The sequence below is a fragment of the Halichoerus grypus genome, chromosome 3 (assembly GCF_964656455.1).
Source record: "Halichoerus grypus chromosome 3, mHalGry1.hap1.1, whole genome shotgun sequence".
NCBI classification, from domain to species: domain Eukaryota; kingdom Metazoa; phylum Chordata; class Mammalia; order Carnivora; family Phocidae; genus Halichoerus; species Halichoerus grypus.
This window is the reverse complement of record NC_135714.1, coordinates 110,755,079-110,770,749: the sequence shown is the minus strand read 5'-3', so window position 1 is coordinate 110,770,749 and position 15,671 is coordinate 110,755,079. Positions and strand designations below refer to the sequence as shown.

Below are 15,671 nucleotides of genomic sequence, written 5' to 3'. Positions count from 1 at the left end.
TGAAATTTATGAGGTTCCATTTCTGATTTCCAAATGGATGCAAATTAGAACACAGAGTATTTACATTCCTTCATTTCTAGCCCACATACATAAAGTTTGACTTTAAAATGCCACTGTGCTTGTCTGTTTCATAGAAGCTGTATGTATTTGTATGTCCTTTGTGTCTCTAGAACACTCGGGATTTTAGTTTTTAATTTAATATTGGGCAAGGATTGGTTATAAAAATACTATGCTATTGAGGGTAGAAGTGAATCATTTTTTTTTCTTTTAATTCCCGAGACATTTATAGGTTAGAGTAGAATTTGTAACCACATCATCATCTAACATTTTCATGTCTTCTTTGGAGATTAACAGTTAAAAGTCTATAAATTCTTTTTGCTACTCAGAAAATATTCTGGGTAGAAGAGATATTTTGGTCTGTTCCCATTTACTTTGTTCAGAGAAGATAGATCTTTAGAAAATGAGAACCCTGTTTGTTGCAGATAAATGTTTGTTTTCAAAAAGAAATATCTATATTCCCTTTCTTTTAATAAGCATTTTATGTTGGTTAAATACTGTGAACTATTTGCATTTCCACAGGTGATATTTTGGTGGTGAAATGCAAACCTATGACTTAAAATCATAAGTAATTTTCTAAAAATTCTTTTTTTAAAAGATTTTATGTATGTGAGAGAGAGAGAAAGAGAGAGAGAGAGAACAAGAGAGAGCATAAGGGGGGTGGGGGAGAGGGAGAAGCAGGCTCCCCGAGGATCCCAGGACCCTGAGATCATCACCTGAGATGAAACCGCGCCACCCAGGCACCCCTAAAAATTATTTTCTAAGGTGGTGGAAGGCAGTGGTTGGACAAATCGCCTGTGAATATAGTCACTGACTTTGCAATGGTAATTGCAAAGGGAAAACCTGCTGTAAAGGAACCAGTATTTTTTGTGCGCAATTTGGACAAAATATTTGAAATGCCAGTAATTTTTAGATATTATTATTGTTGATAAAATAGTGCTCTGTTAGTAATTCTGCTTCAGGAGTTGAAATACAGGAAAATGACATAAATATTTCAAGAAAGATATTAAGACAGCATGTATGTCTTCTACACCTTCATCACTTTCCTTCCAATTGCATTTCATGTAAAACTGTTTATACTTACAAATTGTCACTTTTTTGTCTTCTGATAAATTTGTGATACATAACCTGTTCCTTCACTTCCCAAAACAAACAAAACCGTTCATTCAGCCAACAAAATGTCCTTACCATACTGATTATTAGTCTTTAAAGAAAAAAATTTTATTTATTTATTTGAGAGAGATAGAGCAGGAGATAGAGCAAGGGGGAGGAGCAGAGGGAGAGGGAGAAGCAGGCTCCCCGCCGAGCAGGGAGCCCCAAGCAGGGTTCCCTCCCAGGACCCCGGGATCATGACCCGAGCCGAAGGCAGATGCCTAACCGACTGAGTCACCCAGGCGCCCCTAGTCTTGAACTCTATAAAAATTGTGTTAAAATACTTTGTTGAAAAGGTCTGAATTAATAAACAAAACCATTTTTTTAGAAGTGGAAGATGAGTATTTAAAAATGTGTTTGCATAAAATCTGAATAAAAACTAGGTTAATACAAGCAGATAGAAAAAGAATTGATCTTCTCTCTCATATTCAAAATAAAATCAAATTGGTGTGGGTAATATACACGATAAGAATTCAGGACACCTGGGTTCCATGTCCTGATTTTGTCACTGGGTATGTAACGGTGGTGGATAAAGTCTCCATTCCTTTGTTTCTTTCCTTGTAAAAGGAGGCTACTAATTTTTAACCTTACTTGATAAAATTATTGTGAAAATCAAATATGTAAAAATTTTCAAAGTTGACGTTGTCAACTTGGAAGGAAACAAATTCCAAAAATATGCACATATGAGTATCCTCTAGATTCCTCTAGAGTCGAGAGCTCTAAGTCAGTGAAATTTTGGGAATTAAAATATTGTGGCCAAATCAAGAATTTTGCTTTTGTGGTTTCTAGCCTTCCATTATACATTTTCTTTGCTTGTTTTTTATTGCCTCATTAAATAGCTCCAGAATATATGCTAATATTAAATCAAAGGAACTATTTTCCAACAGATTTACAAAGTTCTACAACTTGAGCTCAACAATACAAGAAAAATTCATGTTCTGTTGTTTTTTACACCTAAGCGTTCATAAGTTCATGGAAATCTTCTTTGAAGTTATAAATAGGTGCAAACTTGAACATATAAATATTCCTGGACTTTCTGATAAAATTTATCTAAAAAAAAAAAAGTAGGGGTGCCCGGCTGACTCAGTTGGAAGAGCATGTGACTTATGATTTGGGGGTTGTGAGTTCAAGCCCCATGTTGGGTGTAGAGATTGCTTAAAAATAAAATCTTAAAAGTAAATAAATAAATACATAAATTTTTAAAAAGTTAAATGTATTTATTTCCATTTGTTATGAAGAATAATTTTGGACAGTATTTTTTTTTTTTTTTTGGCCAAACAAACAGACCTTACATCACTTCAATAGAGATTTATTTTGTTTTTATCATGTGCTTAGGAAAATTGGACCACTGACACCTTTTAACAGTGTAATACTATTAATATTAATAGAGAACTTTCTCAGCAGTCCAGGATCCAGTCATTTATATGGTTCCAGTGCTAATAAGAAACTAATCGTTCTAGATAATTAAAGTCCAGAAATCAAGATTCTAGAATAGAATCATACATAAATATCCTAATATATACACATAAATATGCTAATGACCCATACCATTCTAATATTTCTTTTCTATAACACCCATTAAGGTACATTATTTTCTGATTCTATAATAATTCTATAAATGTTTTACTGGCTTTCCGGTTTTAAGAAAACTTGATAAATGTATTTCGGGAACTTCAAATGTTTGAAGATTGATAGAATTAAGCCATACATTGAGGTATATTTATATGCACTTGGGTTTAGTTCTTAATCTTCATTCTGTGTTTATATAACTTACATTGTTATTTTCTCTGTTTTTCTTTTCCTTTTCTTTTTTAACTTCACTGTTAGTCTTTCCATTTTTCTTAAATTATTTCCCCTGACCTAGTAATAAAATATATATTTTACAGTTATTCATTGAACACAAAATGCCCATCTCTCACATCAAGATAGACCATATTAGGGGTGCCTGGGTGGCTCAGTTGGTTAAGCATCCAACTCTTGATATCAACTCAGGTCTTGTTCTCAGGGTGTGAGTTCAAGCCTGGCATTGAACCATCGGGGAGCCTACTTAAAAAAAAAAAAAGTTGACCATTTTACCCCCAAGCCTTCCATTTACTTCTCACCACATTATGATGAAACACTTAGATGATTTTCACCTTTTCTCTCTTCTGCTCTTTTCTCAGCCTCACCTCTAAAAATGAGATAGAATGTTTTTGTCACTCCCCTCTCTGACCTTCAAGTCATTACTAATGCATAAGTTTGCTGAAATTACTTACTGCTTTTAGGCATATATCAATATTAGAAGGTCTCTCATTGCATATCCCTTTTGTTACGAGTCCTTATTTAGGAAAGATATTACATATTCTTAGTGTATCCTATTTATTTAGCCTTATATTAAAAGAAGGTAAGAGAGAAAGAGTAGTTGCTCACTGTTTTCTCTTCTTTCATATCTTGAAGTCTTTTTCTAATTCACATTTTTTTTTCAGTTGGCCCAAAGACTCTTCCTTAAGTATTTTCTTCAATGGATTAATTGGATGTATTTTCTGAGTTGTTACATATCTTCAATTTTTTTTTTTTCCTGGCAAGTTAACATAGAAGGATTCTTGGATTGCAGACCCTTTTCCTTAGCAGTTCATAGATGCTTTTAGTATTCTACCTTCCAGGGCTGCAAATGAGAAGTCCAATGCCAGTTTACGTTATTTTTTTCTATTTGCCTAAAAGCTCAATATTTTTTTCTTTCTCATTAGCATGCAAGGAATTTAGCAGGTTATAACTAAGTGTGTACCATTTCTCTTCAGTTCAGTCTGAAGATTGGTAAACATCTTTAATGGGTATCAGATCTCTCTTTACCTCAGGAAAATTTTCTTCTATCACTTCTTTGTTATTGCTTCTAACATTTATCCCCCCCCGCCCCGAACTATGTTAATTGTTAATTGCTTGTTAGGTCACCAGGAACTATCTTTCATGTCATCTTTTTTTCTTTTTCTTTTCTCATGATTTCTACCTCTATATAATTTGCCTTTATCTTGGAGCTATTTCTTGCACCTCGTTTGATTCAGATCCCTGATTCAGATATCAAGTGACTATCGTATCTTTAAATCAACTATTAAATTGTTTGGATGACAAATCACATTTTCATTTTAAGCATTTATTTTATCCTATTTTATTTTATTTTAGGTGTGAAACTTTCCTTTCAATATGTACTTTTGTTAGTATATGTCGTTCAAGTGGTTGTTCACCTCATGCTGCAGTTTTGCTGGGTAAATGTTATTCTGACCAGAATGATCACTCTTTCTGAGTGCTTTCCATTTTAGATGGGTTGTAACTTACCAGGCTGAGCTCCAGGGTCATAAGTATGGTTATTGTTACTAAGCAACAAGAGTTCCACAGGGGCTGGGAGATAAAACAACCACTTCTCTTATAGGCCAGTAGTGAATAAAAAGGCAGGTTTTCCGGCTTCTCTGAAACACCCCCCACCGCCACCAAAGAATCCTCTCTGGTCTTTGTGCCCAGAGAAACCCTGGATGGCTTTGTGCCCAGAGAAACCAGATATATTCATGTCCCTATGATTTCTACAATTCTCTGAGAACCAATACCTTCCCATGATGCTCCATCTTCCATACTTCTTTCAAGACTTCCAGTAACCAATTCTCTCCATGTAACTCCAACAAAATCCAGGCTTCACTTGCCTATACTCATCCACCTGAAGGCACAAACTACCATGAAGCCCAGAGGCAGCAAATATATTGGGGCTGGAAGTAGAGGAAAAAAAGGAGATTATGTTCAGATTGCATATGCTTTATTTGTTCCCAGAACTCTACCAAAGTGTTAAAAAAGGAAAAACAAAACAAAACTGAATTATCAACTTTTGTTAGTGTTAACCTATACACCATTGGATCATAGTGTTGTAAATTTATGTACATTCATATTTATAAGGATTTATTTATATTGACCCATTAAAAATAACTGATTATTCATAGAATTTTATTTCTAGGTCATAGATAAATTATATATATATATTTTTAATTTTCTTCCTCATGTTTTGTGTTTTCCAAGTTTTCAAGCATGTGTATAAAGTGAATGCGTGTGTGTGTGTGTGTGTGTGTGTGTGTACATAGATATAATCAGAAAAAAAGTTTTTTATAACACTTTAGGTGTTCAGCATACAGGCTAAGTATTTATTATTTTAGTTTGTCTACTGTACTTTTGAATTTGAAGCTCTGAGTAGGTTGCATTATTTGACTTGCTTTTTGATACTCCATGCATCTAGAAGTGTTTTGAAATCGTAAATCTTTTGCTTTTTTAAATTAAGAGGGTAGTAGCTACTGAAGTTTTATCTACTGATAAAGGCTACATCCTCTCTTTGAAGCCTGCACTAGCCCACTTCTTATCAAATGCAGCTTTGCTTTCTGTTTTTTTGTTTGTTTTTTTATCATACATATGTGAAATTATACTTTTCAGCAGTCTACTACAGACTCCTGTTGAGAAAGAAATGTATTATCTCAGCTGGACACGACTCCACTAAAATATTGAAAATGAATGAATGGCAGAAACACTAAGTATGAAATTTAGAGTGTAAACAAATACTCCCTAGGCAAGAGTGACTTCAAAACTAATGTCACCTGCTGGCAGGTGTAATCTATAGGTTTCACTGCATGTTACTAATACTTATGGCCCCTTCTCCATTTCTTGAAATAAAAGAATTCTATCTTTTATTTTAAATATAGAGCTTAATTTTTAAAATCTAAGATCTAGATTTTATGTAACGGGGACATAATACATGAACTAAATCTAATGTTCTTATTCCAAGGGATGGAAAAAGTCAAAGAACAAACTTTTTATCTTTTTAGCAGTGGGCCTGAGGGACATGGAATTCCAGAAGTATGCAAGGTATTTCAGAGTGGATATTTTTAGCCCTCCTAAATTTCCCAGGACCTATGTAGACATTTGCCTCAGTAGAATCAGAGATCCATATCATTTCCCCTTCCATTGTATCTCTTACCAGGTTGAACTTTATAGTCTATTTTTACATATTTGATCTCTCATTAAGCTGTGAGTTATTTCAGGGAAAATGCCGTATCATATTGTTTTTGTCATTAGTATGTCATTAGTATGACACTGCTTAAATGAATGAACAAATACTAGCATAATCTACAAGTTGCAAGAAGCTATGAAAATGGACAACCACACACAGAAACAAAAAACAAAATATAAAAACTCCAATCAAACCGTACAGAACAAGCAAAGGAAACAATTGTCAGATTTTAAGACACTCTCATAAAATGAAGTGGAGTTTTGTCTTTCATAACTTTTCTGTTTTTTGTTATCATATAGGTACTTTAAATTCACGCGTTGTTACCACAACCGAAGTAGGATCTAGTAGAACACACACACACACACACACACACACACACGAAGAAATGTTTTGTCCTCTATCAGTCAAAATTGTGCTGCAACTAAGAAATTGTGCTGCAGAAATTTCAATAAATGAGAGTGTTATTCATTCATGCAGGCAGTTCTGGGCTAGTTGAGAGTCTCTTTCAAGTCATTGAGAAAGCAGATGATTTTGCCTTTCTGTTCCACCATGAGTTGTGTTTACCATCCTCAAGATTGCTGCATGGTTCAAAAATCACTGCTGGAACCTCAGCCTTCACTGTTGTTACAGATGGGGACAAAGAAAATAGCAGAGGGACTTTACTTAAAATGTATCAGTCACACATGTCTTCAAGGAGGATTGTAAATGCAGCTTTTCAGCATAGCATCTTGCCAGTTTCCTAGTACCAAAAAAAAGGACAGAAGAAGGGAGAGTAGGCAGACAGCCAGAATTTCTCACCACATCACAATTCCAAAGAAAAGTTCAATTATCTGGAATAGGCCCTTGACTCAGAATAAGATATACAAACTCAAAAACACTGTGTGGTACTGAATTCTACTAGTTGGGGATACAGATCTTCAGATCAAAGGACAATCCATCTTTTCCTAAGGACTGCGTCTGGTTAGGTCACACGCCCAAGTCAACTCTGCTGAAAGTCAGAGAAGGCAGACTTCCTGCCTTTATCAGTAGTAGGCCAATCTCTGACATTCAGCCACAGTATTGGCAAAGAATGTAATTTTGCATATGAGATATTATTTTAAATTTAATTATTTTACACTTGCCCAGAGGGCTGGCTTCATGGATGTATACAACTCATGCAGTCTCACAAGATACTAAGCTCAAAAGCACTCTGCTCTCATTCTCCAGTGTTGTCGCCTTGTGTTTTCATTTTGCATTAGGAATCACAAATTATGTAGCTAGTCCTGTTCCCACATAACATAGCAGAAGAGTCCAGAAAATAATCAGAAACAGTACTATTGAATGCTTAATACCGGAGGAATGAAAAATAATTGTCCACTACTGGCTATAGATTAAATATATTTATGTCGCCATAGGTAACATTTACTAGACATTGTAAATAGCACACAACTTAGAAATCACATAAATTGTGACCCTGGAGCTAATTAAATTCAGCATCTAATAGAGTGCAATTTATTGACAGCTCACTAAAATGAATTAAGAGAAGCAGTAACTGCAGTGTGTTAAAAGTAATAAAGTGTTGATTTTTTTCCTAAGCTTTTGGAAGATTATTATAAAATTGCTCTAGGCCACTCAGTTAATGTGCTACACCCAATTACTATTCTTAAATCAGTGAGGACATGTCTATTTATTGAAAAGTAACTTACTTGTTATTGTTTCTAATTTTTATTCATACTTAAGAAATTGGACACTTATTAAATATTGAAATTGAGCAAGGCACATTATAGATGTCAGGTTAATGACATGCAAAGACCAATTTGCATTGTATTATCTCTGTTTTCAGGCACTTTTCATTTCTAACATAATTTTAGCACAGGGAGCATGAATCTATGCAACCTTCTTCCATGATTTAATTTTTAAAAGCTGAAATTTTTCACAAAGAGAAGAATATTACAGGCAAATATAGAAGCTTATTCACTTTACAGGGACAAAAGTCCTTTTGAAAACTTCCTCATGGACAAGGAAGATTATATTCAAGTCCTAACTATTCAAGAAAACAAACAAACAAAAAAAACCATTTATAGCTGTTATCCATAATCAATTCATATCATCAAGCTGCATATCATACAAAAGTCAAGACCCCTGCCTCTTTTCTCTTACAATCTAAGAAATTCAAGGCAACAAAAGGAATAAAATGTATAGATGATAGCACAAGGAGCAATGCAATTATTTTAAGGAAGCATACGAAACTACAATTTAAATGTCAAGATAGAGAAACCAAGGTAAATATTTAAATTGGATAAATTAGCCATTGCTTATACCTATAAAAGAATTGGGTTTAGGGGCGCCTGGGTGGCTCAGTCGGTTAAGTGTCTGCCTTTGGCTCAGGTCATGATCCCAGGTCCTGGGATCGAGCCCCACATCGGGCTCCCTGCTCAGCAGGACGCCTGCTTCTCCCTCTGCCTGCCACTTCCCCTGCTTGTGCCCTCTCTCTCTCTCTCTCTGTCAAATAAATAAATAAAATATTAAAAAAAAAAAAAGAATTGGGTTTAAGTGTTTTGTTTTACATTAGCTTTTCAGGTTTTGTTTGTTTGTTTTATTTTGTTAATTTTTAAACCAGTGAGCTCCCTTAAAATAATTCAATGCATGAGATTAACAATGTAAACTTTGTGGCAATATTTCACTTAGGTATGGAGAGATTCTCCGGACTACTGTCGGCCAGTAAAGGGAAATACAAAATGTGCTTTACCAAAGCCATAAACCCATTGTTTACAGTTCGAATGCAATAGTGCAGTCCAGCTCAAAATGCCTTTTAAAAAAGCATAAAGAAAAGTTCAGTCTTTGCTCCAATTCTTTGGTTAATTGACATAATCCCCCACTTTGTTTTATTAGTGAAGATGAATCCTTTAAAAGTTGATGATCTGGCAAAAGAATGTTATACTGATCTTGTACTAAATGGACACAGGCTAATGTAAAACTAAATGAATTCTGAAAAATGGAGCAGCAGGAGTTACAAAAGCAGAAAACTAAAATTATTAAAAACAATCCATCAGTCCTAAAGAAATTCTTTTGTCCACAAAATTCTTAAGGAACCCATTCCTTCAGAAGGAACTATTTTTGCATTATGTCAAAATGCCATGTTTCCTACCTATATAAATGTCATTTCATACAAGACAGTATTTTAAGTAGGGACTGCATAACTTTTCACAGCCCCACATTAAAGCACTGGCAAGTGTCCTTTTTAAAATACTCAGGCAAAGGGAGCCTACCTATGAATGCCTCCTCGCTCCTGACTCAGGATCCTGAAGGTTCTGTAATCACTAGAGATGAAGAAGTGTCCCCCTCAATTATTTCCTGCACTGAGACAGAAAGATAGATTAAGATATTTAAATGTTCAGATCTTTACATTTTATAAAATTCTTACCAAAAACTTAAATATAGTAGTGTATAAATTTTAACAAAACAAGTAATTCAACTAAGCTAGGATTGATGCTTTCTCTGCTTTGTGCGAAAGGATGCTAGAGAGGCCACGGGGTCAAGTGCAGGTATGATTGCTCAAGACAAGATGAAAGCTATTATCTTTATCTTAATATCGGTGGTAAGGTATTGAAGTATGCCCATAAGGAGATACTCAGTACACGCGAACTAACCCTTCTCCCTGTGTACCCATTGCTTGAACTAGTCATCTATGGCCAACCCATGTACAACCCCAAACATAACTTCTATGTAACTCTAACTAAAAATACATGACCAGCTGTATAACAAATGTCATCTTAGGAAGATTATGATGCCCCTCTTGAACATATTAACAAATGTAAAAGCTATGTGCAATCTAGAAAAATAAATTAAATATATAAGGTTCAAAATACAAACTAAAACAAAAGCCCTTAGTGCTTTTACTTGAGAATGTTAAAAATGTGTTGTTGTTGTTTTTTCTGTTCTAAAGCATGATTATCTTATTTAAGATAGTATTTTGGGGAGGCACCTGGGTGGCTCAGTTGGTTGAGCATCCGACTCTTGGTTTTGGCTCAGGTCATGATCTCAGGGTCATGAGATAAAGTGCCCAGCACAGAGTCTACTTGAGATTCTCCCTGAGACTCTCCCTTCCCCTCACTCTCTGCCCCTCCCCCACGTTCATGCTCATGGCCTGCATGCAGTCTCTGTCTCTCTCTCAAATAAATAAATAAAATCTTTTTAAAAAACAAAATAGTATTTTTTGTAGGAAAATGCAACATTTTTCGGTCTCTGACCTAATGAAAACAAGATAGAATTATGTTACCTGTAAGAAATCATCAAACAAAGTCTACAGCCCATGTGATTAAAAAAATAAGGATTCAGAACAATAGAAACAGTGGCCCCCTCCTCATTACCTTCTCCTCTGCTGGTACATTTTAACTACATATGTCAATAACCGCGGTTGACAAAATCTCCCAATATTGCGTTTAGGAAACCTTTGTGCACCTTATTTTCCCCAAATGAACCAACAGCTTTAGTGGAAGGAGCCCTTAGAGGCAAACTAGGCCTTCCTTTTGCACGGAGCAGAAGTTCGTTCTACTGACTCTGCAAAATATCTCAAGTGACAGAAAGCTCCTTTCACGTTTGGGCACTTTGTGGAACCCAAATCTTCCCTCTTTTAACAGCCACCCATTACACCTAATTTGGGTGAGTGTAGCAACATAGAATTCGTTTTAATTCCCTTTTAAAGTGAATTACCACCGCATATTTGCACATATTTACTGTTTTCAATTTTCTTCGGTTGCACGTATCCACACATCCAGGTCCTTCAGCTCCCCCTACAAGGCCCTGTGCGGCTGGACCCGCCCTCTGAATGCCTCTGATTCCACCTTCTCTTTCACAACCTCTTCTCAAGCCAGACCTGTCTTCTTTTTGTTCCTTTAACCCAGTATCCTTGCTTCTGCCTAGGGCTTTATGCTTGCTATTGCCGGGTTCCGGACCTCCAGATTCACATGGCTAACGCCTTCGGATCTTTCAAATCTAAGTTCAAATGTTATCTCCTTTTGTTCATAGCAGCATTTGAAACTGTTTTGTTTACTTAGTGATAAATTATTGCTTCCATCCTCCCCCATCCTAGAATGGAAGCTCCACGTTTACGGAGCCCTTGACTATACTACTGACTGCTGAATCCTATGATAAGTAGATCAGTTCCTGGCACATAACATCTATATAATAAAAGTTTATTTATGAGTGAATATATGCTATATTCCATAAAGCAGCTAGAATGTTCTTATATGAGTACAAACCCAAAAGCAATTACCCCACTCTTGTGCTTGCAGCTATGGAAGCTCTTCCCATCTGGGATCCATGCAGATAGTTGACAGGCTGTGTGCTACACCACTCTGTAGGTGGTTATTTAGGTAGACTACAGTGTGAACACAACTCACTGGAGTTGTGCAGTGCCAAGGCCTGTCCCATTGTTCCTAGGAGTAAATGCAAGCTCCAACACCTAGCTTATAAAGCCCTCATTACCTGGGGGCGCCTGGGTGGCTCAGTCATTAAGTGTCTGCCTTCCGCTCGGGTCATGATCTCAGGGTCCTGGGATCGAGCCCCACATCGGGCTCCCTGCTCGGCGGGAAGCCTGCTTCTCCCTCTCCCACTCCCCCTGCTTGTGTTCCCTTTCTCGCTGTGTCTCTCTCTGTCAAATAAATAAAATCTTTAAAAAAAAAAAAAAACCCTCATTATCTGGCCCCACCACTCTTTCTGATTTATCTTTCCTCCTCTTCTCCCTTGAAATTACTCATCAAACTTCCTGACTTACTTTCAGTTCCCCATCGCACCATGCTTTCTCTTATCTGCTAAGCCTTCTACAGAAAACAATGTACACACCTTTCTTCCACACTCTGGTCCTTCCACAGACCATCTATTCTCATCCTAAACTTGATTAAGCTCCTTTTTATATCTTCTCTTCATTTTCTCTGTTCTCCCTCCCATATCATTAATCACCTTATTGTGATTTTCACTCATCTGTTTTCTCATTTCTTCTAGGAGGTGTGATAAGGGAAATCTGTGTCCTAAAATGGCTGACCCAGCCAGCAAAGGAGTCCCAGCCCCTGCCCCGGGGCTCTTCCGGGTTTTTCTCTCTGCTCTGCTTCCTGCGCGTGCCAAAATTACCAAGTAGGCAGAAGTGCATAAATTACCCCCTTTTGTTTGTGCTCGGGGCTCAGATCTTTGGAGATCATTCTTCTCTGAGCCCACCTGCGTTAAATAAACCTCCTATCCTCCAAGATCTCCGAGTGCTGCTTGGTTCTTCCGTCCCGCGATCCAGTCCAGGTTCCATAACAGGTGGGGCCGTGTTTGTCCTATTTACCATTATATCTCCAATATCTCTGGCAGAGAGCTAGATGAATTTTTCACACGAACAAACAAATAGTCATAACATATTTTCTATATTGTATATGATCTTGGCCATCTCTTTTTGCATTCTCTATTTTATCATTGTCCAATTTTGAAATGTAGAACTCACATTTGATTTGTATTTGTGATCAAATTTCACCTTGGGCTAATCAATACAGAAAACAGTGAGTGTTCTTATATTAATATAGTTTATTAGTACAATTCAGTATGTTCCTATTTTTCTATTGAAAAAAGTCCAAAATATTATTCTACTAAATCTGTGTTGACCGAATTCATATTTAACAAGATCATCTCATCTCTACTTGATTTCATCAGTATCTTCTATTTCCTTTTTACAAATATTTTTAGCAAATATATTTATTTTCCTTAGAAAGAAGTTTTCCACTAAAAAGTCTGCATAGAAATGATAGGTAAAATATATTTAGGTCCATCTCCTCATTCTCAGCAGCCATAACTTTGAACACCTTTTTGATCTTGTTTTATACCTAGTAAATTCCGTGTGGCATTTAAGTCAAGTTAATTTCTGTGACTTTAATAGGACATTGTTACCAGATTTTTGAATGTCCCATATTGTGACACTGATTGCCTCATAAACAACCCAAGCCTGTGGAAGAATCATAGGGGTACCCTGGCACTCACCTTGACCTCCCATCCCATTTTCTGAACACTAAAAGCAAATACATCTGATTTCTTGCCATCCACTTTTTAAAGAAAAGCCACATCCTCCCTAGAATTTAACGTTCCTATGAAAGGAATTTTTCTCATGGTCGGATCCTTTAATTTTCAGCAGCAGTGTCATTATCACAGAAACACCAGTACCAGCCCTAGAGTATACATTCAAAGTGATATTACTTGAGTTGACCTATTATTCAAGCAAATGGCTCTTTCCAGATTGTTAAAGTTAGGTGGATTCATGCTGCTACTGTAATCTGATTATAAGCTAAGACAAAATTTTAATTTATTTTAAATGGCAACAAATTCAAAATGCAAATCAATGTCACTATGATAGGATCAAATGCCTTTCAAACACAGAGCAGAGAAGGTAAGAATGATTTTCTTTGAGTATTATCTTTTAGGTATAAAATTAAGAACTAGATATTAAATCACAGAGACGAGCTGATCTTCTTAAGAAGCTCAATGAATATGAAAGCAAAATGAATGACATGAGAGGTATTAGACTTCAACGAACCTGAGCAGAGTGGGGCTTGCTGAGTGTGTGAGATAAATAGCCCGGAGAAGGAAGATGGAAAAGGGGACAGTGACTGGGAGCTGCAGGAAAGATACCACTCAGATTGGCAGCAGAAGTAGACAGCTCAAGTGTGATAAAGAGCTTTCAAAGGTAAAAACTCCCATCAAGCTTCAGATGGCAGATGTTACTGTATATGAGTCCAGAGTGGAATCACAGGATAAGATAGAAGAGGATGCCAGATAGAAATAAATAATGAAAGACCATAGAAAAGTCAAGAAAAGACTTTGTTAGTTAACACTTTATTTGAAAACAACTGCGTTAACAAGGTGATGATGAATATTCTAGGACAAACATAAAGGGCATTATTGAAATGGTAGATATCAGTCAGGAGAATTGGAAATGAGCTTTCTTTAATTAGGAACAAGAGTGGAATAACAAATGTGGAAGTGACATTTGGAGATACTAAAGATGAGACAATATGTTTTCATATGTTACTATTTGCTGATGGACCTGACGATTCATCGCATCGCTGCAGAGGAACTTAGAGTGAATAATAGTTGACCATCTGGTTGCAAACTTTGACAGTCTTTGAAGATAGTAGTTCATAGGGAGCAAGGAGTAAAGAAAATAGAGTTTTACCAACTGTATCAAAGTTATATGGAAGTAAAGGGGTTGCCTACTAATGAAGATAATTACCTCTTCTTGATAAGAGATGAAGGCACAAAGCTACAGCTGGATAATAAAAAATTCTTCTAGAACAGAACAGCATAAAATTATATTCAATTCAGGTCCCATGCATTATTAACTCCCTCAAAATTAAAGCATTTCTTTTAGTCTCTGGTGAGGCAGAGGCATGTAATGGAAAGACCACAGGCTTTGAAGTCAGATAAACATGGATTCAAAATCCAGCTCCATCATCTACGAGTGTGTGATTCAGAACAAATCTTCTAACCAATCCTCACTTTTGAAAATGAAGACATAGCTACCTATCTCACAGAGTTTTGAATGGTTGGAAAAAGAGGAGTATATTAGATGACCACCACCGTGACTTGCATTCATTATTCCTTGAACAAATATCTTTTGAGTGCTACCACGTGTGAAGCACTGTGCTAGTGTCAGATTATACAAAGGTGACTGAAGACAGATTAACACCTCATAGGGGGAGGAGATACATTACATTACAGAAATAATGTAAAAATATGTAAAAATAACTATCATGGTAAGTGCTGCAACAGAAACAGTGTAGATAACATGACTATTTGATGTGCTCAGAGGGGTCATGGAGGAGGCATCTGAAAAGTGACACTCGAGCTGATATTAGAAGGAGGCACTGGAATTCACTGGGTGAAGAAAAGTAAAAACAGAGCAACAAAGGTAAGTATCACACGCCATGACACTGGAGAGATAGGATAAGATAGTGTAGGATGGAAAGGTCTTAAAGTATGTGCATAAGGACATAAATGAAAGCAACCACTTTCCCCTTTGTATGCATTGCTTCTACAATCTTCTTTGTCCAATCAACATGAAAACACTAACCAGAACTTCTCTGTGTTCCTTAAAATGTCCTTATCTATGTAATAAGGTAGTCTTAAAAGCACTGTGAGTTATCTCTCAAGCATATTAACATATATAATGACACCCTTGTACAACCTGTAATGGGATAGAAATGGGATAGGAACAGGCATGATCTCTGGGCAATGGGCAGGACCTAGACCACTGATGTTTAGATTCCAGAAGCAGCACAGCACAGGCCCCTGGACTAACTCTTTCTCTGAAGAGGGTGATTCTCTCCCATGTTCACACTCCCCCCAAACATACTCCCCCAGATTAAAATCCACTCTGACACTTGCTTTTGGCTTCTCACATGAAGGAAAGGGCAGAGATTCTCTTAAACCTCTGGATAAGTTA

At 36.4% G+C, this 15,671-nt stretch overlaps 1 long non-coding RNA gene across 4 annotated transcripts in view; it reads right to left on the bottom strand.

Annotated features, from left to right (window-relative positions):
- LOC118551211 (uncharacterized) overlaps positions 1-15,671 on the bottom strand; it is a 104,848-nt gene that overhangs the window by 55,768 nt on the left and 33,409 nt on the right. The window contains exons 2-4 of one of the 4 annotated variants that reach the window (XR_013446166.1): positions 9,472-9,561; positions 4,785-4,940; positions 2,343-3,853 (exon numbers count right to left, since the gene is read on the bottom strand). This is a non-coding gene — a long non-coding RNA (uncharacterized LOC118551211). Of the gene's footprint in view, positions 1-2,342; positions 3,854-4,784; positions 4,941-5,589; positions 6,963-9,471; positions 9,562-15,671 lie in introns of those variants that run through there. The other 3 variants (XR_004924957.2, XR_004924956.2, XR_013446167.1) reach the window with 3 other exon arrangements.